The 26,100-nt window shown below is 38.8% G+C and overlaps 1 pseudogene; it reads left to right on the top strand.

Annotated features, from left to right (window-relative positions):
- The first annotated feature begins 13,956 nt into the window (after positions 1-13,956).
- LOC133755047 (vacuolar protein sorting-associated protein VTA1 homolog) lies at positions 13,957-23,928 on the top strand (annotated as a pseudogene).
- Positions 23,929-26,100: the final 2,172 nt, after the last annotated feature.

Raw genomic sequence — 26,100 nt, 5'->3', positions numbered from 1 at the left:
CATCTCCCTCTCTCTGTGTGTAACTCTTTAAAAAAAAATAAATCTTTTAAAAAAAGACCCTGAGAAAAAATATTTGCAAACTATACTACAGATAAAGGGTTGATAACCAGAATCTACAAAGAAATCAAGAAAATCCACAACAACAAAACAAACAACCCACTTAAGAGATGGGCCAAGGACCTCAAGAGACATTTTTTGAAAGAGGAAATCCAAATGGCCAACAGACACATGAAAAAATGTTCAAGATCACTAGCAATCAGAGAAATGCAAATCAAAACCACAATGAGGTTTCACCTCACCCAGGTGAAAATGGCTCACATTCAGAAATCTACCAACAACAGATGCTGGAGAAGATGTGGGGAAACAGGGACACTAACCCACTGTTGGTGGGAATGCAAACTGGTTAAGCCACTATGGAAATCAGTCTGGAGATTCCTCAGAAACCTGAACATAACCCTACCATACAACCCAGCCATCCCACTCCTTGGAATTTACCCAAAGGAAATTCATTTGGCTAATGAAAAAAGCCATCTGCACATTAATGTTTGTTGCAGCTCAATTTGCAATAGCTAAGACCTGGAACCAACCCAAATGCCCATCAACAGTTGGCTGGATACAGAAATTATGGGACATGTACGCCATAGAATACTATACAGCAGTAAGAAACAATGAAACCCGGTCATTTGCAACAAGATTAAGGAATCTGGAAAACATCATGCTGAGTGAATTAAGCTAGTCCCAAAGAGACAAATTTCATTTGTTTTCCCTGAGCACCAAAGGGGAAACCTCTTGAAGTGAAATGGACACTATAAAAAACAATGACCTGATCAGCTCTTGTCCTGACTCTAGATGTACAATGTAATATTTAATGCTTTTTAGTATTTGTTGTTCTTGTTGTTGTTGTTCTAGTACTAGTGCTTGAACTCTGTAATTAACACACAATTATTCATAGGTGTTTAAATTTTAACTGAAAAGTGATCCCTGTTAAATTTCAGAGTGGAAAAAGAGAGGGAGGAGATGTACAATTGGGGATATACGCAATCGGACTTGCCCCAAACGGCGGAGTTAGAAATGTGCCAGGGGATTCCAATACAATCCTATCAAGGTGGCATGTACCAATGCCATCTCACTAGTCCAAGTGATCAATTTCAGTTCACAATTGATGGCTCTGATAGGTCGAAGAGTCAAAGGGATCACACAAACAAGACAAGTGTCTGCTAATACTAACTGATAGAATCAAAAAGGGAAAAAACGATCCAACATGGGAAGCGGATACACAGCACACTCATAGAATGGCAGATGTCCTAAGCAACACTCTGGCCTCAGAATCAGCCCTTAAGGCATTTGGATCTGGCTGAAGAGCCCATGAGAGTATTGTAGGCATGGAAAGCCAAGATACCATGGAAAAGAAAAAAAAAAAAAAGAAGACCTAAATGAAAGATCTCTGCGAGTGAGATCCCAGTGGAAAGAACGGGGCCATCAAAGGAGGTACCTTTCTCTGAAGGGAGGAGAGAACTTCCACTTTGACTATGACCCTATTGGAACAAGATCAAAGTCAGCGAAATCTAAAGGCTTCCATAGCCCTGGCAACTCATGACTAGAGCCTAGGGAGATTACTGACGCCATGAACAGGAGTGTCAAATTGTTAAATCAGCAACAGGAGTCACTGTGGACTTACATCCCATGTGGGATCTGTCCTTAATGTGTTGTCCAATGTGCAGTGATGCTATAACTAGTACTGAAACAGTATTTTTACACTTTGTGTTTCTGCGTGGGTACAAACTGATGAGATCTTTACTAATTATATACAAAATCAATCTTCTGTATATAAAGATAATTGGAAATGAAAAAAAAAAAACCTGGTGTTAAATTGGAAATGGCATAGAAAATTAATTATTTTTTTAAAAAAAATATTATGTAGGATCTCTGTCTTTAATGTGCTGTACACTGTTATTTAAAGCTATAACTAGTACTCCAACACTATTTTTCTCACTTTGTGTTGCTATATGGGGGAAAACTATTGAAGTTTTTACCTAATATATACTAAACTGATTTTCTGTATATAAAGAGAATTGAAAATGAATCTTGATGTGAATGGAAGGGAAGAGGGAGCGGGAAAGTGGAGGGTTGCGGGTGGGAGGAAAGTTATGGGAAGGGGGAAGCCATTGTAACCCATAAGCTGTACTTTGGAAATTTATATTCATTAAATAAAAGTTTAATAAATGAAAAAAAAAGGTCATATATATAAATATATACAATGTAAAAAAAAAAAAAGACCCTGAATTTCACTTGACTTACCCCATGACATACCAGTAAATGTGATAGAATTATACAATTTGTTAAAAGATTTATTTATTTGAAAGAGTTACACAAAGAGAAAAGGAGAGGCAGAGAAAAAGAGAGAGAGAGGAGAGAGGAGAGAGGAGAGAGGAGAGAGGGGGAGAGGGAGAGAGAGAGAGAGAGAGAGAGAGGAGAGAGGAGGGGGGGAGCGGAAAGGAGAAAAAGAGGTCTTTGAACTGCAGGTTCACTCGCCACATGGCTGCAATGGCTGGAGCTGTGTAGATCCAAAGATATGAGCCAGGAGCTTCTTCCAGGTCTCCCACAAGGGAGCAGGGGCCAAAGGACTTGGACCATCTTCTACTGTTTTCCCAGGCCATAGCAAAGAGCTAGATCAGAAGTGGAGCAGCCGAGTCTCGAACTGACACCCATATGAGATGCTGGCACTGTAGGTGGTGGCTTTACCTGCTATGCCACAGAACCAGCCCCAGAAATAGATAATTTGTAAAGTATTTGCCTTCTCATATTTTCTTTTTCTGACAGTTATCTTCTGAAAAACCCTGGGGCCTGCCTATTGAAGAGATAGTATGTAGGCTGGCGCCACAGCTCACTAGGCTAATCCTCCACCTGCAACACTGGCACTCTGCATTCTAGTCCAGGTTGGGGCACTGGTTCTGTTCCAGTTGCTCCCCTTCCAGTCCAGCTCTCAGCTGTGGCCTGGGAAGGCAATGGAGGATGGCCCAAGTGCTTGGGCCCTGCACCCACATGGGAGACCAGGAGGAAGCACCTGGCTCCTAGCTTTGGATCAGCACAGAATGCCGGCCATAGTGGCCACTTGGGGGGTGAACCACTGGAAGGAAGACATTTCTCTCTGTCTCTCTCTCTCACTAACTCTGCCTGTCCAAAAAAATAAATAAATAAATAAATAAATAAAAAAGATAATATGTAGCCAAGATTCACCACAAACCCCAGACACTTAAGTGAAGCCTCAATGAGTTCCCCAAATGACTAAACTCTCATTTCTGCTCCTGGACTGATCATAGGAACTGCCCAGCTGAGTGCAGCCCATAACTCAGAGTCAGAACTCCAAATCAAATGGCTATTTGTTAAGCCATTGTGTTTTCTGATTTGTCCTACATCAAATGCTGATATATATCAGTAAGTATGGCAGAAAGTTGAATTACATGCAAACTACAATGCATACAACTTCAAAATTTCATTTAGAAGTTCCCATAAAACAGGGCCAGCATTGTCACATAGCAAGTAAATCTGCCATCTGCAATACAAGCACCCCATATGAGCACTGGTTCATGTTCTGACTGTTCTGCTTTTGATCCAGCTTCCTGCTGATGGCCTGAGAAAAGCAACGAAAGATGATCCAAATACTTGGGCAAATGCTACCAATGTGAGAGACCCAGATGAAGATCTTGGTTCCTTGCCTCATTCTGTCCCGGCCCTGCTCAATGCGGCCATCTGTGATGTGAACAAACAGAAGGAAGATCTCTCTGGTTCTCTCCTCTATATACAATATTTTCAAATAAACTTTTTAAAAACTTAGAAAAAATCTGCTATAAACACAATCTTTGCCTATCAATTAGACCTTAGAAAAGCTGTTAATACTAAAAAAAAAAAAAAAAAAAAAAAAAAAAAAAAAAAAAAGTCCTGAGATTCACACAAATAAATTATCCGGAGACCATAAGATTGGTTTTCACATTTCAGCTTATATATGGTCATTGTGTACTTTGAGTTTATATTTTAAGAAGCTTATTATCACATGAATTCTAATTTAATATAATTTTACTATCTCAGAAACCAAGATAAAGGTTCACAGTAATTTTCTGCAGCTGCATGTATACTGCATATTGTTCAAGAAGAATGACTGAAAGGGGGAATATTTTTATGATATGCTTTTTGTTTTTCTTAAAGATTTATTTATTTGAAAGTCAAAGTTACACAGAGAGAGGAGAGGTAGAGGTAGAGGTAGAGAGAGAGAGAGAGAGAGAGGTCTTCCATCTGATGGCTCACTCTGCAAATGGCAGCAATGGCCAGAGCTGCACCAACTAACGCCAGGACCCAGGAGCTTTGTGCAGGTCTCCCACATGGGTGCAGGGACCCAGGGACTTGGACCATCTTCTACTGCTTTTCCAGGCCATAGCAGAGAGCTGGATCAAAAGTGGAGCAGCTGAGTCTTGAACCCATGCCAATATGGGATGTGGGCACTTCAGGCCAGGGCATTAACCTACTGTGCCACAGCACCAGCCTCATGATATGCTTTTTGAAGTCACACACTCCAAATATAGCATTAGTAGCAAAAGGGAAGACATGCTCATGAAAGTTTTCTAAAGCAGTACTGTTTGAACTGGTGACAATTTCTGAAATGGATCTGAAAAATAAATGTTTTTTTAATTAAGTGTGGCAAGATAGAGAACATTAGACAGAAGTTACAGTGCCAGGTATTTACAAATCATGTGACACTACACAAAGCACTTTCGGTGATCCCTGTTAAATATAACAGTGGGAAAAATAGAGGGAGGAGATGTACAATTGGGGACTTGCTCAATCGGACTTGCCCCAAATGGTGGAGTTAGAAACGTGCCAGGGGATTCCAATACAATCCCATCAAGGTGGCATGTACCAATGCCATCTCACTAGTCCAAGTGATCAATTTCAGTTCACAATTGATGGCTCTGATAGGTCGAAGAGTCAAAGGGATCACACAAACAAGTGTCTGCTAATACTAACTGATAGAATCATAAAGGGAAAAAACAATCCAACATGGGAAGTGGGATACACAATAGACTCATAGAATGGCAGATGTCCAAAACAGAACTCTGGCCTCAGAATCAGCCCTTAAGACATTCGGATCTGGCTGAAGAGCCCATGAGATTATTGTAGGCATGGAAAGCCAAGACACACTGGCAAAAAAAAAAAAAAAAAGAAGAAGAAGACCTAAATGAAAGATCTCTGTGAGTAAGATCCCAGTGGAAAGAATGGGGCCATCAAAGAAGGAGGTACCTTTCTCTGAAGGGAGGAGAGAACTTCCACTTTGACTATGACCCTGTCGGAATAAGATCAAAGTTGGTGAACCCTAAAGGCTTCCATAGCCTTGGCAACTCATGACTAGAGCCTAGGGAGATTACTGACACCATAAACAAGAGTGTCAAATTGTTAAGTCAACAACAGGAATCACTGTGTACTTATGTCTCATGTGGGATCTGTCCTTAATGTGTTGTCCAATGTGAAGTGATGCTGTAACTAGTACTAAAACAGTATTTTTACACTTTGTGTTTCTGTGTGGGTGCAAACTGATGAAATCTTTACTTAGCATATACTGAATCGATCTTCTGTATATAAAGATAATTGAAAATGAAAAAAAAAAAAAAAAACCTGGTGTTAAATTGGAAATTGCATACAAAAGTAATCAATTTTTAAAAAATATCATGTAGGACCTCTGTCTTTAATGTGCTGTACACTCTTATTTAATGCTATAACTAGTACTCCAACAGTATTTTTTCACTTTGTGTTGCTATGGGGGGGCAAACTGTTGAAATCTTTACTAAATATATACTAAACTGATCTGTACATAAAGAGAATTGAAAATGAATCTTGATGTGAATGGAAGGGGAGAGGGATTGGGAAAGGGGAGGGTTGCGGGTGGGAGGGAAGTTATTGGGGGGAGTCATTGTAATCCATAAGCTGTAATTTGGAAATTTATATTCATTAAATAAAAGTTTAAAAAAAAACCACTTTTCTCCTGAAAAACAATTTGTTTCATCTTTTTTACAGAAATACTGGCAAAACTTCCTTGAGCTACCAGGAAGGACTATTAGAATACAGGGGGCAGGAGTCCTCCAAGATGGTGGAATAGGAAGGGAGCACACTGATAGTCTGGGAAAAGATAGTTTAATAAAAGTGGAGATACTGTAGTTTCAGGGAAGAGTTAGGGAAAAAAACTGCAGAGGAAACTCCTCTGGAACTAGTGGGACATAGTGGATCTATGTGGAGGGCATGGGTGCCCACAGATTGGGACCCCAGCTGCCGAGTCCACACAGCAGCACTGGAAAGGGAGGTGAGGCAAAGCCTCAGTAGCCCACGACACAGGTGGGGAAGTGGCAGTAAGAGCCTAGAGGGAACGAGGTTTGAAGCCCTGTGGGGGAAAGTCCAACAGGCTAACTAGAAGAGAGAAGAAAAAAAAATAAAATAATATAAAAAATAAAATAAAAGGGACCTGTATGGATACGATTCTCTCCACTCACCTTACAAAGGCAAGCAAGACAAAGAGCAGGCACCATTTTGGACATACATAAAAGCTGCACCACCTCAGGGCTGCACCCACCCTCAAATAAGCAGAAAAACCTGACTCTGGTGGGGAGAAATAACAGGAGGTTAGGACCTAGTGAAAAGTGGAGCTTATGAACTGTGACTGGAAAAAAAAAAAAAAAAAACCTGAAGGTGTATGAGAGAATTCATGGAGTGCCTGAGAGTGAGTACTCTCAGGAAATGCCGGAAACTTGGTAACCTTAGCAAGCTGGTGGGAGATTGAAGGGGAAACTGAGCTTACACTGAGGACTGCACAGACCCTTTGTGTGGTCCTTGGGGTAGAGCAGACTAATATAATACCCACAGGGGGCAGAGCTCAGACACTGACTGCCTTCAATTCTGCTCAGCTGGGCAGAATTAATCCCTTCTGAATCAAAAAAAAAAAAAAAAAAAAAAGAGAGAGAGAGAGAGAGAGAGAGAGAGAAAGAGAGAAAATTAAAAATTTACCATGCCTTACCTGGGTGTGTCACCCTTAACACTGAAGAACCAAACAGAGCTCTCTGGCCACACCCATCACAAGCCTCTAAGGATCCATCAAAAGCAGACAGTCCGCTTAATCAAGTCATAGTATCACGAGAAAAATCACCACATCAAAAAAAAAAAAAAAAAAAAACAAAGAATATATCCACACTACCAAGCAACAAATGCAGAAACTGAGGAAAGAAGAACAAGAAAGACATTATGATACCCCAAATGAATAAGACACCCCAATTCAAGATTATAAAGGTGGTGAGATAGAAGAAATGCAAGAAGCAGATCTAAAAAAATTTATGATAAGAACACTTGGAAGTTCTCACAAATTCTTGAACTACAGAAATCCTTACTGGGCAGGGTAGAAAATCTCTCTCATGAAAATGAAATCTTGAGGAGAAATCAAAATGAAATGAAGCAATTAGTAGAACATCAAATTGTGATAGTGAAGAGAAATTAAAATGAAATGAAGAATTCAATAGATCAAATGACAAATGCATTTGAGAGCCTTAAAAAAAGAATCAGTGAAGCAGAAGAGAGAATATCGGACTTAGAAGACAGAGCACAGGAAAGTATACAGTCAAACCAAAGAAATGAAGAAGAAATGAGAAATCCAAAAAATATTGTTGGGAATCTACAGGATACTATTAAAAAAAACCCAACATTCAGGTTCTAGGAGTTCCTGAAGGCATGGAGAGAGAGAAAGGATTAGAAGGCCTTTTTAGTGAGATACTAGCAAAAAACTTCCCAGGTTTGGAGAAGGACAGAGACATCCAAGTACAGGAAGCTCATAGAGCCCCTAATAAACATGACCAAAAGAGATCCTCACCATGACACGTTGTAATCAAACTCACTACAGTGAAACACAAAGAAAAGATTCTAAAATGTGCAAGGGAGAAATGTCAGAATACTCTTAGAGGATCTCCAATTAGACTCACAGCAGACTTCTCATCAGAAACCCTACAGGCTAGGAAGGAATGGCAAGATATAGCCCAGGTACTAAGAGAAAAAAACTGACAGCCCAGAATATTATATCCCACAAAGTTCTCATTTGTGAATGAAGGTGAAATAGAGACCTTTCATAGCAAACAGAAATTGAAAGAATTTGTTTCCACTCCTCCAGCCCTGCAAAAGATGCTTAAAGATGTGTTACACATAGAAACACAGCCATCAATATGAAAGAAGGTAAAGGAAGAAAACCTCCCAGTAAAAGATCACATGAAGTTCAAAACATATATTAGAAATACCTTTGGGAAAATGGCAGGACAAAGTTGCTACTTATCGACAGTCACATTGAATGTTAATGGCCATACCTCTCCAGTTAAAAGACACAGACTGGCTGAATGGATTAAGGAACAAAACCCATCTATTTGCTGCTCACAAGAAACACATCTTTCCAACAAAGATGCATGCACACTGAAAGTGAAAGGCTGGAAAAAGATATTCCATGCCAACAGAAATGAAAAAAGAGCTGGTGTAGCCATCTTAATATCAGACAAAATAAACTTTAACACAAAAACTATTGAGACAAAGAGGGGCACTATGTAATGATTAAGGGATCAATTCAACAGGAAGATGTAACTATTATAAATGTATATGCACCTAATTACAGGACACTAGTTTATTTAAAATATATGTTAAGGGACTCAAAAGGGAGACATAGACTCCAATACAATAGTAGTGGGGGACTTCATACTCCACTCTCAGAAATAGAAAGTTCAACCAGACAGAAGATCAACAAGGAAACAGCAGATTTAATCAACACTATAGCCCAAATGGATCTAACAGATATCTACAGAACTTTCAATCCTACACTTAAAGAATTTACATTCTGCTCAGCAGTGCATGGAACCTGCTCCAGGATTGACCACATGCTAGGCCATAAAGCAAGTCTCAGCAAATTGAAAAGAATTAAAAGCATAGGATGCAGCTTCTCAGACCACAGTGAAATGAAGTGAGAAATTAGCAACTCAGGAATCCTGAAAGCATATGCAAACACATGGAGATTGAACAACATGCATCACTGAAAGAAAATTACAGACCAATATCCCTGATGAACACAGACGCAAAAATCCTCAATAAAATCCTGGCTAATAGAATGCAATAACACATCAGAAAGATCAGCCAACCAGACTAAGTGGGATTTATCCCTGGTATGCAGGGATGGTTCAATGTTTGCAAATCAATCAATGTGATACACCACATTAACAAACTGCAGAGGAAAAACCATGATTATCTCAATAGATGCAGACAAAGCATTTGATAAAATACAACACACTTTCATGATGAAAACTCTAAGCAAACTGGGTATGGAAGGAACATTCCTCAATACAATCAAAGCAATATATGAAAAATCCATGGCCAACATCCTATTGAATGGGGAAAAGTTGGAAGCATTTCCATTGAGATCAGGTACCAGACAGGGATGCCCACTCTCACCACTGCTATTCAATATAGTTCAGGAAGTTTTAGGCAGAGCCATTAGGCAAGAAAAAGAAAGTAAGGGACACAAATTGGGAAGGAAGAAGTCAAACTTTCCATCTTTGCAGACAATATGATTCTTTATTTAGGGGATCCAAAGGACTCTACTAAGAGACTATTGGAACGCATAAAGGAGTTTGGCAAAGTAGCACAATATAAAATCAATGCACAAAAATCAACAGCCTTTGTATACACAGGCAATTCCACAGCTGAGAAAGAACTACTAAGATCAATCCCCTTCACAATAGCTACAAAAATAATCAAATATCTTGGAATAAACTTAACCAAGGATGTTAAAGATCTCTATGATGAAAATTACAGAATCTTAAAGCAAGAAATAGCAGAGAATACCAAAAAATGGAAAAATCTTCCATTCTCATGGATTGGAAGAATCAATATCATCAAAATGTCCATTCTTCCAAAAGTGATTTATAGATTCATTGCAATATCAATCAAAATACCGAATACATTCTTCTCAGATCTGCAAAAAATGATGCTGAAATTCATATGGAGACATAGAAGACCTCAAATAGCTAAAGCAATCTTGTACAACAAAAACAAAGCCAGAGGCATCACAATACCAGATATCAGGACATACTACAGGGCAATAGTCATCAAAACAGCATGGTACTGGTACAGAAACAGATGGATAGACCAATGGAACAGAATAGAAACGCTGGAAATCAATCCAAACATCTACAGCCAACTTTTATTTGATCAAGGATCCAAAACCAATACCTGGAGTAAGGACAGTCTATTCAATAAATGGTGCTAGGAAAACTGGACTTCTACATGCAGAAGCATGAAGCAAGGCCCCTACTTTACACCTTACACAAAAATTCACTCAACATGGATTAAAGACTTAAATCTATGACCTGACACCATCAAATTATTAGAGAACATTGGAGAAACCATGCAAGATATAAGCATAGACAAGGACTTCTTAGAAAAGACCCCAGAGGCACAGGCAATCAAAGCCAAAATTAACATTTGGGATTGCATCAAATTGAGAAGTTTCTGTACTTCAAAAGAAACAGTCAGGAAAGTGAAGAGGCAACCAACAGAATGGGAAAAATATTTGCAAACTATACTACAGATAAAGGGTTGATAACCAGAATCTACAAAGAAATCAAGAAAATCCACAACACCAAAACAAACAACCCACTGAAGAGATGGGCCAAGGACCTCAAGAGACATTTTTTGAAAGAGGAAATCCAAATGGCCAACAGACATATGAAAAAATGTTCAAGATCACTAGCAATCAGGGAAATGCAAATCAAAACCACAATGAGGTTTCACCTCACCCAGGTGAAAATGGCTCACATACAGAAATCTACCAACAACAGATGCTGGTGAGGATGTGGGGAAAAAGGACACTAACCCACTGTTGGTGGGAAAGCAAACTGGTAAAACCACTATGGAAGTCAGTCTGGAGACTCCTCAGAAACCTGAATATAACCCTACCATACAACCCAGCCATCCCACTCCTTGGAATTTACCCAAAGGAAATTAAATTGGCACATAACAAAGCTGTCTGAACCTTAATGTTTATTGCAGCTCAATTCTCAATAGCTATGACATGGAATCAACCTAAATGCCATCAACAGTAGACTGGATAAAGAAATTATGGGACATGTACTCTATAGAATACTATAAAGCAGTAAAAAAAAAAAAAAAAAAAAAAAACAATGAAATCCAGTCATTTGCAACAAGATAGAGGAATCTGGAAAACATCATGCAGAGTGAAATAAGCCAGTCCCAAAGAGACAAATATCATATGTTCTCCCTGATCAGTGGCAATTAACCAACCACCTAAAAGGAAGCCTGTTGAAGTGAAATGGACACTATGAGAAACAGTGACTTGCTCACCCCTTGTACTGAATGTTGATGAGCAACTTAATACTTTATCCCTTTTAGTAGTTCTTTGTTTTACTTAATACCTTTGGTTGACCTCTGTAATTCACACATAATTATTCTTAGGTGTTTAAATTTAACTGAAAAGTGACCTCTGTTAAATATAAGAGGGGGAATAAGAGAGGGAGGAGAGCAACAATTTGGGACATGCTCAATCTGACTTGCACCAAATGGTAGAGTTAGAAACGTGCCAGGGGATTCCAATTCAATCCCATCAAGGTGGCATGTACCAATGCCATCTCACTAGTCCAAGTGATCAGTTTCAGTTCAGAATTGATCATAATGATAGGATAAAGAGTCAAAGGGATCACATAAGCAAGACTAGTGTCTGCTAATACTAACTGAGAATTAAAAAGGAGAGAATGATCCAACATGGGAAGCAGGATACACAGCAGACTCATAGAATGGCAGATGTCCTAAACAGCACTCTGGCCTCAGAATCAGCCCATAAGGCATTCGGATCTGGCTGAAGAGCCCATAAGAGTATTTTAGGGATGGAAAGCCAAGACAATCCAGCCAAAAAAAAAAAAAAAAAAACTAAATGAAAAATCTCTGTGAGATCTCAGTGGAAAGAATGGGCCATCAAAGAAGGAGGTACCTTTCTCTGAAGGGAGGAGAGAACTTCCACTTGGACTATGACTTTGTCTAAGTAAGATTATAGTTGGTGAACTCAAAAAGCTTCCATAGCCTTGGCAACACATGACAAGAGCCTAGGGTGATTACTGAGGCCATAAGCAAGAGTGTCAATTGTTAAATCAATAACAGGAGTCACTGTGCACTTATTCCCCATGTAGGATTTCTGTCCTTATTGTGTTGTTCAATGTGAATTAATGCTATAACTAGTACTCAAACAGTACTTTACACTTTGTGTTTCTGTGTGGGTGCAAACTGTTGAAATCTTTACTTAATATATACTAAATTGGTCTTCTGTGCATAAAGAGAATTGAAAATGAATCTTGATGTGAATGGAATGGGAGAGGGAGTGGGAGATGGGAGGGTTGTGGGTGGGAGGGAAGTTATGGGGGGGGAGCCACTGTAATACAAAAGCTGTACTTTGAAAATTTATATTTATTAAATAAAAGATAAAGAGAAAAGGAATACAGGGGGCAGCATAGCCCAGGTACCAAGTATATGACAGAGTAGGTTTCACAGACCTCCATTTCTAGAGATCATGATAGTGGAATGAATTAATGGGCATGTGGTAGGAAGCAATGCAGATGGTGACTCTCAGATAGGAGAGGTTATCCCTCCACCCCAGGCTGCACCATTAAGACCACTGTCTTTCTAATCCATTCACAACTCTCTTTTGAATGCTGGTCCAGAACTTCTATTACCACCAAGCCTTGAAAACTAATGGATGAGGTAAGTTAATATCAAGTATATCTTGTTCACTCTGGTCAGTATGATCCATAACTGCTTGGACAATGCAACTAGGATCTTTACTTTTTAATGACTCTTGTCTCTGTTCTTAGTCTTAAGGTGTTATCTCAGAGAGCATTAAGTTGTATTCTGTTAGAAAAGATTCCTATTTATTGAGCTCTCTTCTTCAAATACCATAACAACTTCTCACTTCCAAAGGAAATGGGACTGTTCCCCAGTACCCAAACTTCAATGTTCCCAGAAACTATGCAATGTATAAGTTCTGTAACCTCAAATGAGTAGCTATTGACAGGCTATACAGTGCAGGAAACCAGAAACTTCATTTAAAGGAGATACACCAGAAACCCCATAAATGCAATTGCAATACAGTGTAAGTCAGCCAGCACACATCTCACAATAAGGACATTTCACTAATATTATTGCTATACTCATCTTAAAGATGAGTAAACAGTGACAGAGGTGCAACCTACATTCAGCTCATATACAATTCAGCTCAAATGGTCTGAATATCCATCTACATCCCACGGCCATCTTGTATGAGACCAGTTGTCTACAGAAATTTTAGAACCCCTTTCTGTATATCTGGAGACCACCCATTGGTCTTCTGTCAGACACCTCATATACTTTTTTTTTTAAAAGATTTATTTTTATTTATTTGACAGGCAGAGTTACAGAGAGAGGTAGAGAGAGAGAGAGAGAGAGAGGTCTTCCATCCACTGTTTCACTTCCCAGATGGCCACAATGGAGCTGTGCTGATCTGAAGCCAGGAGCCAGGAGCTTTTTCTGGGTCTCCCACATGGGTGTAGGGGCCGAAGGACTTGGGCTATCTTTTACTCCTTTCCCTGGCCACAGCAGAGAGCTAGATCAGAAGTGGAGCAGCCAGGATTAAAACCGACGCCCATATGGGATGCTGGCACTTCAGCCCAGGGCGTTAACCCACTGAGCCACAGCACCAACCCCTCATCTTCTGACAAAAAAAAAAAAAAAAAAAAAAAATCCTTGAAAATTCAACATTATTCATTTCTTCTATGTCTTTGGAACTGAGGATCTACCATTGGTATCCCTTCCTGAACCAGCCAAGGTCTATAGGGTGTACCTGAATGAGAGATTATAATGCCTCCAATCTACATCTGCACCTATGCCAACAAGAGACAGGAACCTGTCCTGCTCTCCAAAGTTCCTTTTACCCCCACACTAACATTCACAGACATAGAAACCAATCACACAGTCCTTGAGCAATATGAGGACAGCTTCAGGACCAGAAATTCTTTAAATATGGTGGGAGTGGTTGCAATGGCATATGCTGAGAAGGAAAATAAAGGAGACTTTTCATGATCTTTCCCTGTTGACATCATGTGCTAATGAAGCAACTTTCCCTGTAAAACAGTGCATACCTCCATTAGGAAGAAATTTGCTGGAAAATCAACCTCTTAGGATACAGCAGGGATACATAAAAACTTGTCTAACCACATGAAGTGCTCACATAATATTCCAATTCCTCATTAATTCCTGGCTTGGCAAATACATTTGAAAGAAACATACTATAAGTTGGCCAGCACCACAGCTCACTTGGCTAATCCTCCACCTGTGGCGCCGGCACCCCAGGTTCTAGTCCTGGTTGGGGTGCTGGATTCTGTCCCAGTTGCTCCTCTTCCAGTCCAGCTCTCTGCTGTGGCCCGGGAGTGCAGTGGAGGATGGCCCAGGTCCTTGAGCCCTGCACCCGCATCAGAGACCAGGAGGAAGCACCTGGCTCCTGGCTTTGGATCAGCGCAGCGCACTGGCCATGGCGGCCACTTGGGGTGTGAACCAATGGCAAAAGGAAGACGGTTCTCTCTGTCTCTCTCTCTCTCTCTCTCTCTCTCTCTCTCATGTTCTCACTGCCTAACTCTGCCTGGCCAAAAAAAAGAAAGAAAAGAAGAAAAGAAACACACTATAAGTGGAGAAATTAAAATGTGGATAGAATTTTTGGAAATTGCCATTAAATATTTTATTATTTTTTCAATTCTCATAATTAAATTGTGGTTCTAAAACCTCAAATACTTCTTTTTTTGATTTTTTATTAAACTTTTATTTAATGAATATAAATTTCCAAAGTACAGCTTATGGGTTACAATGGCTTCCCCCTCCCAAAACTTCCCTCCCACCCAAAACCCTCCACTTTCCCGCTCCCTCTCCCCTTCCAATCACATCATGATTCATTTTCAATTCTCTTTATATACAGAACATCAGTTTAGTATATATTAGGTAACAATTTCAACAGTTTGCCCCCATATAGCAACACAAAGTGAAAAAAAAAAATACTGTTGGAGTACTAGTTATAGCATTAAATAACAGTGTACAGCACATTAAAGACAGAGATCCTACATAATATTTTTTAAAAAATTAATTTTCTATGCCATTTCCAATTTAACACCAGGTTTTTTTTTTTTTTCATTTTCAATTATCTTTATATACAGAAGATTGATTCAGTATATAATTAGTAAAGATCTCATCAGTTTGTACCCATGCAGAAACACAAAGTGTAAAAATACTGTTTCAGTACTAGTTACAGCATCACTGCACATTAGACAACACATTAAGGACAGATCCCACATGGGATGTAAGTACACAGTGACTCCTGTTGCTGACTTAACAATTTGACACTCCTGTTCATGGCGTCAGTAATCTCTCTAGGCTCTAGTCATGAGTTGCCAGGACTATGGAAGCCTTTGGAGTTCGCTGACTTTGGTCTTATTCCGATAGGGTCATAGTCAAAGTGGAAGTTCTCTCCTCCCTTCAGAGAAAGGTACCTCCTTCTTTGATGGCCCTGTTCTTTCCACTGGGATCTCACTCACAGAGATCTTTCATTTAGGTCTTCTTCTTCTTCTTTTTTTTTTTTTCTTCTCCAGTGTGTCTTGGCTTTCCATGTCTACAATACTCTCATGGGCTCTTCAGCCAGATCTGAATGCCTTAAGGGCTGATTCTGAGGCCAGAGTGTTGTAAAACCTCAAATACTTCTACAGATACCTGAAAAAAAAAAAAAAAAAAAAACCCAAGGACTCTTTTTAACTTTAGTGTTTAAAGAAGAAAATAATATCCCTGAATAAATCATTTTTAATCCTTTAAAATGATTCCTGATCTTACCTACTAAAACAATTTGTGGATCATATTTCACAGTAAAATAGTAATAATTTGGTGGATTAATATGGCTGGAAAACAGGGTGAATGCCTTGTAAAATCTTTGTGAATATTTAAAACTGTGCTATCTAGTAATTCTTTACCCAAAACTTCCTGAAATTCATCTGTCCATCAATCCAGTTATCTGTATATTTTGAACAAAGCTATATAAAAAAAAAAAAAAACTGCACTTAAGTTGCGGTTTCTGCCAAAAAATTAGGCAAGAGACAAATATAAAGGTATCATGGAGCTCCTGCTTTTACTCCTCTTCTTGTCTAAATGAGAATTGGCATGAAATTATAGTCAAACTCTTGAGGATTTGAGTGATGGTCTCATGGGCCATTGACTGTTGGCCCACAGCTATTAGTAATTTTTTCTATGGATAGTGTATGAATTGTGCTATTCAAATGCCTATATCATCACTGATCTGGTAATTGCCTTTCAGTGACTTCATTCTTCAAATTGAGGGACATCAGTTTTGAACTTCTATCTTAAATAACTTCATCTCAGACCCAGAAGAAAATTATTACTTAGTTCCCAGCATCATACAATGTAAACAGAAAATGAAGTTTTAGGCATCAAACAAGAATAGTATCATGAAATAGTGGATTCTCTTGTCCTTTCTGAAAATTATTGCTCCCTATAGTGGTAGCCACACACTTCTGACAGCAGGAGTTGGTGATTTTGGAATTACGGTTGTAAATTCTGTGGGGATTCCTGAGAAGAAAGTGGGCAGGCAGCAGGCAACACTCAATTGTTGTTGATTGATCTTTTACAACTCATTTCCTCTCACTGGTTTTAAATACATCTTTTTTTATTATTATTATTATTTGACAGGCAGAGTAATAGACAATGAGAGAGACAGAGAGAAAGGTCTTCTTACTTCTATTGGTTCACTCCCCAAATGGTCACTATGAACGGCACTGTGCCAATCTGAAGTCAGGAGCCAGGTGCTTCTTTCTGGTCTCCCATGTGTGTGTAGGGGCCCAAGCACTTGGGCCATCCTCCACTGCCCTCCCTGGACAAGAACCTGGTGTCCATATGGGATGCCGGTGCCACAGGTGGAGGATTACCAAGTGAGCCACGGCACCAACCCCTACTTAAACCTTCTGAGTAATGACCAGCATTTATAATTTCAAACACTTGGAAATAGGAGCTCTAACACTTGATTTTACTGAATCAATAATGAAAAATATAGTCCCTAAGATATAAAGAGAGTGACGATCACAGAGTGAAACTAATTCAGCATCCTACAAGGACTAAATTTGAGGTCAAGCTTGAGCTACTTATCACTAATAGAAATGTCACTAATAGAAACAACCAGTGTTATCTGACCAAGTTTTACTAGGTGGGAATGGCATCCCATGTTTGTGCCAGTTTGTGTCCCAATCTCTCCACTCCTGATCCAGCCCCCTGTTATTGAACCTGGGAAAATAGCAGCAAAAGACGGCCCAAATGTGTGGGCCTCTACCCACACCACAGTGCCAGCCCTAATAAGTCTTATTAAAAACCTAAAGGAGGAAAATGTAAAATGTATAAATTACAGTTATATATAGGTATAAATTTCTGAAAAGTACATAATTTCATCCTTTTAGAGATCTAAAATTTATTTGTACATTATATAATTAAAAGATAAAGAAACATTGATTCTTATGTCTCTTCAGCATAAGACATCAACTTTTCCAGGTTCTAGATGCAGTTATTCAGAGTTTCATAGATGTAATCAGTAATGTGGCTCAAATAAGTCTTACCCAGGGGATCCCAAATTTAAACAGGGTACTCAATACCATTTTAAAAAAGTTCCAAAATATGTATCAGAAGAAAAAAATAATTTATTTGGTACATCTCATTTTAATTATAGTATTACCTAAATTTCCAATAGTCAGATGTACTCAAAAAATCCCACAGGTGGGAGAGATGGCCTAATACAGCAAGTAATTATTAAAATAAAAATTTTAAGCTACAACTTAACTAGGGAAAATAACACTCCACAGGTCCCAAACTAAAATAATTAAGATGACATAATAAAAAAAAAAAAACTCAATGTCTTCATGCATTAAAATTTATTACATTAGATTTAATTAACAAAAAAGGTGATTATTCCAGCTCTTTACCACTTGGCAGCCCAATTTTACCTGTTGAGTCTGGAAAAAAGTAAATGGCATCTCATGGTAGATTACTAAAATCTTAATGCTATATGCCATCGATTATGTCCACCATACTTTATATCTAATATTAATATATCTGATGCCTCTTAATAGATAAATGACCCATCTTAACTATTACAAAAGTGGCAAATGTGTTTTGCTCAAAGCTTTTCCAACAGCTCCTTAGTCTAGTTTGCCTTCACTTTGAAAAGACACTTCTAGGCTATACATGAGCATCTCATTGACTTTGCCATCAAACACAATTTTTGCAAAGAATTTAACTGTACTCACCTTTCATCAGGAGCACAAGAACACATCACATTGATGACTTCCTCCCTGAATGAGACTATTTGACAGACTTGTGAAGAACATACAACGCTAATACCTTTTAGTCCTTCCTGGGTTTTGGTGCAATGCATGCCTCATTTAAAAAATTAATTGTCATGGGTGCTACAAATCAGCCCAGCTTAACTGGCCCCCCTTCCAATGAAAAGTGCTAAAATTCAGTCAAATTAAATTCTGTAGGCACTATCATTAGTGCTCTCAGTGAATTCTTCACTTGTGGAGCTCATACGCCTTCTAAATTCTTTGCATCATCTATGATATCCATTACTTCTCAAGGGTGTGATGCAAGAAATAACCTCTCTTGGAACCTTGCCATGTGCCAGTAAAATTAAATTAGATGGCTATTAACTATGCTATACTGGAAAAACAGTCACCTACACACCTTGAGCCTGTGATTCTACAAATCTTGATGTCTAGTAGGACTTTGGCCATGGATATATAATAGTAAAATGTGAGAATGGCTACTAAGGCCTCCTTAATAAATGATGGACCCAAAACTTGGCATACTCCTTTTGGCAGAGGGGATGGCTTCCAATGTCTACTGTCTATGTCCAGATGCCAGGGTACTGCAGGAGGTCACTATTCTAACAATAAAAAAGAAAAACCATTTAAGTTCAGCTGGACACCATTCTGCTGACTGTTGATCTCATTACTATTAATCTGGATGCCTTCATTGATGACAATCCCGAGACCCAAAGTAGTCACAGCCATTATCTGCTAACAAAAGCTTAAACCAAGAGTTATGGATTTATACCTGTTATAACACAATTCCTCAGAACCCATCTAGTCCAAACCTTGAGAGTTGAAAGCTGTTATACTTGGCCCACCCATAAATAGGACATTAATTGTGCCAGATGGGCTCTATATCCTTGTACTGCAAGGAGGATGTCACAGATATTGATGCTCCAAACTTATCCAGCTCCCTACTTATGTGTCTGGGAAAGCAGCAAAGGATCGCCCAAATGCTTGGGCCCCTGAACCCATGTGATATCTGGAAGAAGCTTCTATCTCATGAGATCAGCCTGGTCTAGCCCCAGTCATTGCAGCCATTTTGGAGGAGAATAAACCAGAAGGAAGATCAGTCTCTCCCTTTCTCACTCTAACACTGCCTTTCAAATATATAAATAAATCTTTTAAATGCAATCATTTCAATAGATTCTTCAGTGCTCAATCATGATGACCTTTACTATCTTAAGGACATTTTCATTTCTTTTTTAAAGATTTGTTTATTTGAAAGGCAGAGAGGGGGCTGGTGTGCTGCAGTATACAAAGCTGCCATCTGTTATACTGGCATCCCATATAGGCACCAGTTCAAATCACACTTGTTCCACTTCTGATTTAGCTTCATGCTAATGGCCTGATAGAGTGGAAGATGGCCCAAGTACTTGGGCTCCTGCCACCCCCATGGGTGACTCAAAAGAAGCTCCTGGTTTCAACCTGGCCCTACACTGGCCATTGGAGACACCAGAGGCATGAAACAGATGATGGAAGATTTCTCTATGTCTTTCTCTCTCTCTCTCTCTCTCTCTCTCTCTAACTGTGACTTTCAAATAAAGAAGTAAATAACTTTTAAAATGATTTTAGAAAGGGCAAAGAAACACAGAAAGTGGGTGAAGAGAGAGAGGAAGAGAGGTCTTCCATATGTTGGTTCACTCTCTAAATGTCTGCATCAGCTGTGGCTGGACCAGGCTCTCACATCCCCTAATAAGTAGTAGATCTTGCACTTAGGTGAAAGGAACTAAAGAATTTAAGCCACTACCCCATGCTTCCCAGAGATATTAAGCAGGAAACTAGTTTGGAAGTGAAACACTGAAAACTTAGATTAGCACTGCAATATAGAATGTGGGCATCACATTCAATGACAAACAAATTCGAAAACCTGGAAGAAATCAAGACACATGCTAGGTACAAAAATTGAGCCATGAAGACATATAGAAAACCTAAGCAAACAAAAAACCAAGACAGATATTGAATCAGTAACAAAAACCCTCCAAAGAAAAGCCCAAGACCAGAAAGCTTCACTGCTGAAGTCTACCAGACTTCTAAAAATAGAACTAATTCCAATTCTTCTTAAGCTATTCAAAGCAATTGAAAGAGAAGAGTATTCCCAAACTCCTTCTATTTGGCCAGCGTCACCTTATTTTCTAAACCAGAAAATGATACAATAGAGAAAGAGAATTAAAGAACATTAAATCTGATAACCACAGATCCCAAAATTCTCAACAAAATACTAGCTAATAAAATCCAACAACAGATCATAAAGATAATTTACCTGGACCAAGTGGAATGTACCTAGGGTATGCAGGGATAGTTCAATATATGCAAATCAATAAATGTGATATGTGACACTAGCAAACTAAAGAATAAAAACCACATGATGATCAATAAATGAAGAGAAAGTATTTGATAAAAAGCAACCTTTCATTATAAAAACCTTAAGCAAGTTGGGAATAGAAGGAACATTCCTTATCATAATCAAGGCAATATATGACAAATCTTCAACCAATATCATATTGAATGGGAAATCGTGGAAGCATTTCCACTAAGATCTGAAACCAAAGTTGCTCTCCATCACTACTGCTGTTCAATACACTACTGACAGTTTTAGCCATGGCAATAACGCAAGAAAAAGAAATCAAAGGAAAACAAATTAGAAAGGAGAAAGCCTAATAACCTGTTTGCAGATGATATGATCCTAAATATCGGGAAACCAAAAGACTCCACCAAGAGATTATTGAAACTCACAAGAAAGTTTGGTAAAGTTGTAAAATATGAAATCAACACACAAAAATCAATAACCATTATATACACAAAAATGCCATGGCTGAAAAATAACTTATCAGATCAGTGCCATTCTCAATAACCATAAAATTTTTTATTACCTTGGAATAAATTTAGTCAAGGGTGTGAAAGATCTCTATAAGAAAAATGATAAAACATTAAAGAAAAAAAAGAAAACACAAAAAAAGGAAAAATCTTTGATGTTCATAAATTAGAAGAACTAATATCATCAAAATTCCCATTCTACCAATAGAAATTATTTTTAATTTTACTTTTACAATCATTTATTTATTTGAGAGGAAATTATAGAGAGATGGAGAGACAAAAAATGATGCCTTCTACCTGTTGGTTAATTCTCCAAATAGCTGTAATGGCTGGTGCTGGGCTGATCTGAACCCATGAGCTAGGAGCTTCCTCCTCATCTCCTATGTGGATACAGGAGCCCAAGCACTTGGGCCATCTTCCACTGCCTTCCTAGGCCATAAGCAGAGAGTTGGATCAGAGGACCAGCTGGGACCCAAACTGGCATCCATGAGATGCCAATGCCACAGAGGTTCAAACTACTATTCCACAGTGCCAGCCACTCAAAAGCAATTCACAGATTCAATGTGATCTCAATCAAAATACCAAGAACATTTGGAAAGAAGACATTTCTCTCTGTCTCTCACTGTCTATAACTCTACCTGTCAAAATAAAAAAATAAAATAAAAAAAATTTAAAAAATAAAAGAACATACAGCATCACTTGATGGTTCAGGAGCATGACAAGTAGGACCCTGTGGTGGCCTATTACTGAACAGTTGCTCAAGAAATGATCTGAGGGGTGTTTGTTGGTAGTCATTGTTTGATCATTACATATTTCACCAAGGGGGTCATTTATATGCCATGCAAATTAGAATGAAGATTGATAATAAAACTCCTGGGTGTCATAAATTGTTATCAAAATTAACAGGTCAGTTAGGAGCTCTTAATAAATAGGTGGAGGGTTGACACTGTGGTACAGCAGGTTAAAACCCTGGCCTACAGTGCTGGCATCCCATATGTGCTCCAGTTCAAGTCCCAGCTGCTCCACTTCTGACTCAGCTCTCTGCTCTGTCCTGGGAAAGAAGTAGAAAGATGGCCCAAGTCCTTGGGCCCCTGCACACATGTGGGAGACCTGGAAGAATTTCCTGGCTCCTGGCTTCAGATCAGCACAGCTCTGGCCATTGCGGCCATTTGGGGAGTGGATGGCAGAGGCTGACTCTCTTTCTGTCTCTCTACCTTTCTGTAATTCTGCCATTATAATAAATAAATAAATCTTAACAACAACTATTAGACCGGACTTGGATAGGACTCAATTATCCCAATGAGAGACTTCAATGATGCAAAAGCAAAGAGGTTTATTGTTCTAGCTCAATCTAGGGTCCACTCCTCCAATCATCACAATGGTCATCTGATGAGGACCCATCCCATTTCCTTTGTGGGGTTTATATAGGGTTTTCAGAGACATTCGATACATTATAGCACCATCAGCAAATTATCTCATGCTGTGAGAATTTAAAGAACATCTCTTAAAATTGATTAGTAAATCCAGTAGTGGGAATAGACCTAGTAAAGGTGGTTAGATGGCTTTGGGGTTGATGCTTTTTAAAATGATTGGCTAAAGTGTAGGGTGCAAGCCATGAGGGTGTATGTTCCAAACTGCAGGGTTTGGGGATGTTATCAATCATCTTAATGGCCTAAAAATACACCTGGAAAAGATATCTGGATAGCAGGTATTTCCCTGCTATCTGCTGATTGGCTGTTGCTAGGGGAGTTTATCACAAGGGGAGTTTATTTTTCTTCTTTCAGGAGATTTTGCCAAAGGGTTCAGGGTCTGGTCAGGCCTGAGTTACAAGATGGAGGCCTAGTCTAAAATAGCTACGCCTTGACCCAGGCTCAGATTCTTCACAAAAACAACAAAAAGAAACAGTGGGGGTGATAATAAGCTATTACCCAAGGAGTAGTTGGTTCTGCCCATTTGGGTTATTATTCTTGGAAAATGTTTATATATGCAGACAATGAACATTGTGCTGGGTGATCTCACAAAAAACATGATCATGTTCTTCTATACTGCAAGTCTTTTAACAGATGTCATAACCGTGCTTAACATAACACTGATGAAAATGTGAAACACATGAAGTATGCAAGGTGGAAGGTAACATATATCCATAATTGCTTAAACAATGAGGAGACTCCTCAAGTAGGCCCTATTGCAATTGAGGAAGATACTGATGGTGAAGGAAATGAAGATGCTGTAGTAGCATCTCTGCCCATTCAACACACCTCAGCCATCATCATCTTCAGCATTTGACCCAGGCAGCATGCCATCAGACAGCTATAGTTGAATACAGGGTCCTCTGGGTGCACATGCCCTAGCCTACACACCAGCAAAAGTGCCTCAGAGCATGGGTGTAACAAGGAATACTATCCAACCTACTCTATAGACTATTCCAGCCATTGATCCTGCACTTTTCAGTATGGTTTCCCAAGGCTATATCCACCTCAAACCTGAGGAGTTTGTGAGAGCTCAGAAATACTGCAAATATGCTAGCAGTGCCTTCCAATATGAAGATGCAAACACTGCCATTCAGAATATACAGAAAGACCTCAAGTTACTGATGACTGACAGACAATGAAGCCTTTGTACAACAGATCCATGTCTCTTTGGCATAAAGAATTAACTCCATTACTGTCTTCAGCCTATCAAGAGTACAATTTCAAGAAAGACTTCAGTTGAGTTGAATATGACAATAAAATCTGTGTGTATCAGATTCCTTTTGAAGCATTCATCAGTAGCCTCAACCAGTTTTTATTGTCCATTTAATGGCTTTGGTAATTTATGGGTACAGAGGGCAGATGTTGGCAAGATCCTAAAAACACCCTTTGAACCCTGCTCCAGCAAATGAAAACACAGAAAATATATACTGGAAATAAGCTTTATTAATTTACATACATGAAGAGAATTTTTTAAAAGGCATACTATTTGGACAAACAGATCATATTATTTTGCTGTAAAATTCTAAATCTAATGAAAGATTCCAGAATTGTCTGGATTAGAGATTATCTTTTTGTTTTCCTTAAGGCTTATAAAACAAATACAAATGTCCTAAAGTGCTAGATAAACCTGAAAAAAATTATGTTCAAAACATAGTTTTTATTCATTAGAGTTTAACATTGACAGAAAGGAAAGTCATTCAGTAAAGAGGTAGAAATGCTTTCAGACTTAATATTAATAATGTTGGTTTCCCAAATGCTTTTTCTTATCCATTAAGCTTAAGGTGAATTGGTATTTGCTGCACTAGCAGTCTGACTGCATGTCTTAGAGAATGAAAAATAGAGGCCTGTAGAGATGCCTGAAGAATTGGTGCTTTTAAGTTAAGATTCTTCTCAGCTGCTGAGGAGTTCATTCCATTGAGTGCATAACTATGGATGATTCAGAAGATTTATAAGACTTAAGATACTCAGTTGTTAAGTTTATGAATTTTGTGGTAAATTATGGACTTACTGTGTCACTCAAATTTGCTGTGTTAAAAAAATAAATACAAAGATTATTTTAAAATAAAATTAAAAAAAAAACTATAGGCTTGTATTGAACAAGATGTATCTAAACTTCATAAAATGCTGTTATTTTAATATAAAACATACATAAGCATATGTTTTAAACATAAATAATTGATTATAAAAGCTTGTGTTTCTACTCAAATACACTTGTGAAAAGAAATTACAATTTGGCTGGCGCCGTGGCTTAACAGGCTAATCCTCCGCCTTGTGGCGCCGGCACACCAAGTTCTAGTCCCGGTTGGGGTGCCGGATTCTATCCCGGTTGCCCCTCTTCCAGGCTAGCTCTCTGCTATGGCCCGGGAAGGCAGTGGAGGATGGCCCAAGTCCTTGGGCCCTGCACCCGCATGGGAGACCAGGAGAAGCACCTGGCTCCTGGCTTTGGATCACCACGATGCGCCGGCCACAGCGGCCATTGGAGGGTGAACCAACGCAAAAAGGAAGACCTTTCTCTCTGTCTCTCTCTCTCACTATCCACTCTGCCTGTCAAAAAAAAAAAAAAAAAAGAAAAAGAAAAAAGAAATTACAATTTATCCACAAAATAATCTAGAATTTCCTAAAGTATCTAACTTAAATAATGAAGTAAAACATCCTAAAACATCTTTTCTTTGTGTGAATTTAATTACAGTACCTTACATTAGTATTCTCCAGCCCAAAGGTTATTAAATGTTTTGAAAGGGAGATAAACTCCATGAGGTTGGTAGATTTTCTGTTCTCAATTCTTCATGTACTTCGGGCTGGTGATGTGATGCAAAGGCTAATCCTCTGCCTGTGGTGCTGGCATCCTTTATGGGTGCCAGTTCTAGTCCCAGTTGCCCCTCTTCCAGTCCAGTTCTCTGCTATGGCCTGGAAAAGCAGTGGAAGATGGCCCAAGTGCTTGGGCCCCTGCACCCACATGGGAGACCAGGAAGAAGCAGCTGGCTCCTGGCTTTAGATCTGTGCAGCTCTGGCCATTGCAGCCACCTGGGGAGTGAACCAATGGAAGGAAGACCTTTCTCTCTGTCTCTCCCTCTCTCTGTCTGTAATTCTACCTCTCAAATAAATAAATAAAATCTTAAAAAATATATTCTTTATATATTCATATTAATTACAACCTCTTATTTTAGAAAAATGAGGGTTAATGGTTTATGACTTCTACTAGTCTGTGATTGTTACAAAGTAAAACTTCTAGTCAAGGTATGATTTTGTAAATTCCTTATCAGCAATCAAATTATTATAACAAAAATTATGGTACTAAGTTAATAGTCTTT

Source organism: Lepus europaeus, unplaced genomic scaffold, assembly GCF_033115175.1.
Source record: "Lepus europaeus isolate LE1 unplaced genomic scaffold, mLepTim1.pri SCAFFOLD_3_1, whole genome shotgun sequence".
Lineage (NCBI taxonomy): Eukaryota > Metazoa > Chordata > Mammalia > Lagomorpha > Leporidae > Lepus > Lepus europaeus.
The sequence above is the reverse complement of the archived record's forward strand: the minus strand, read 5'-3'. Positions and strand labels throughout refer to the sequence as shown.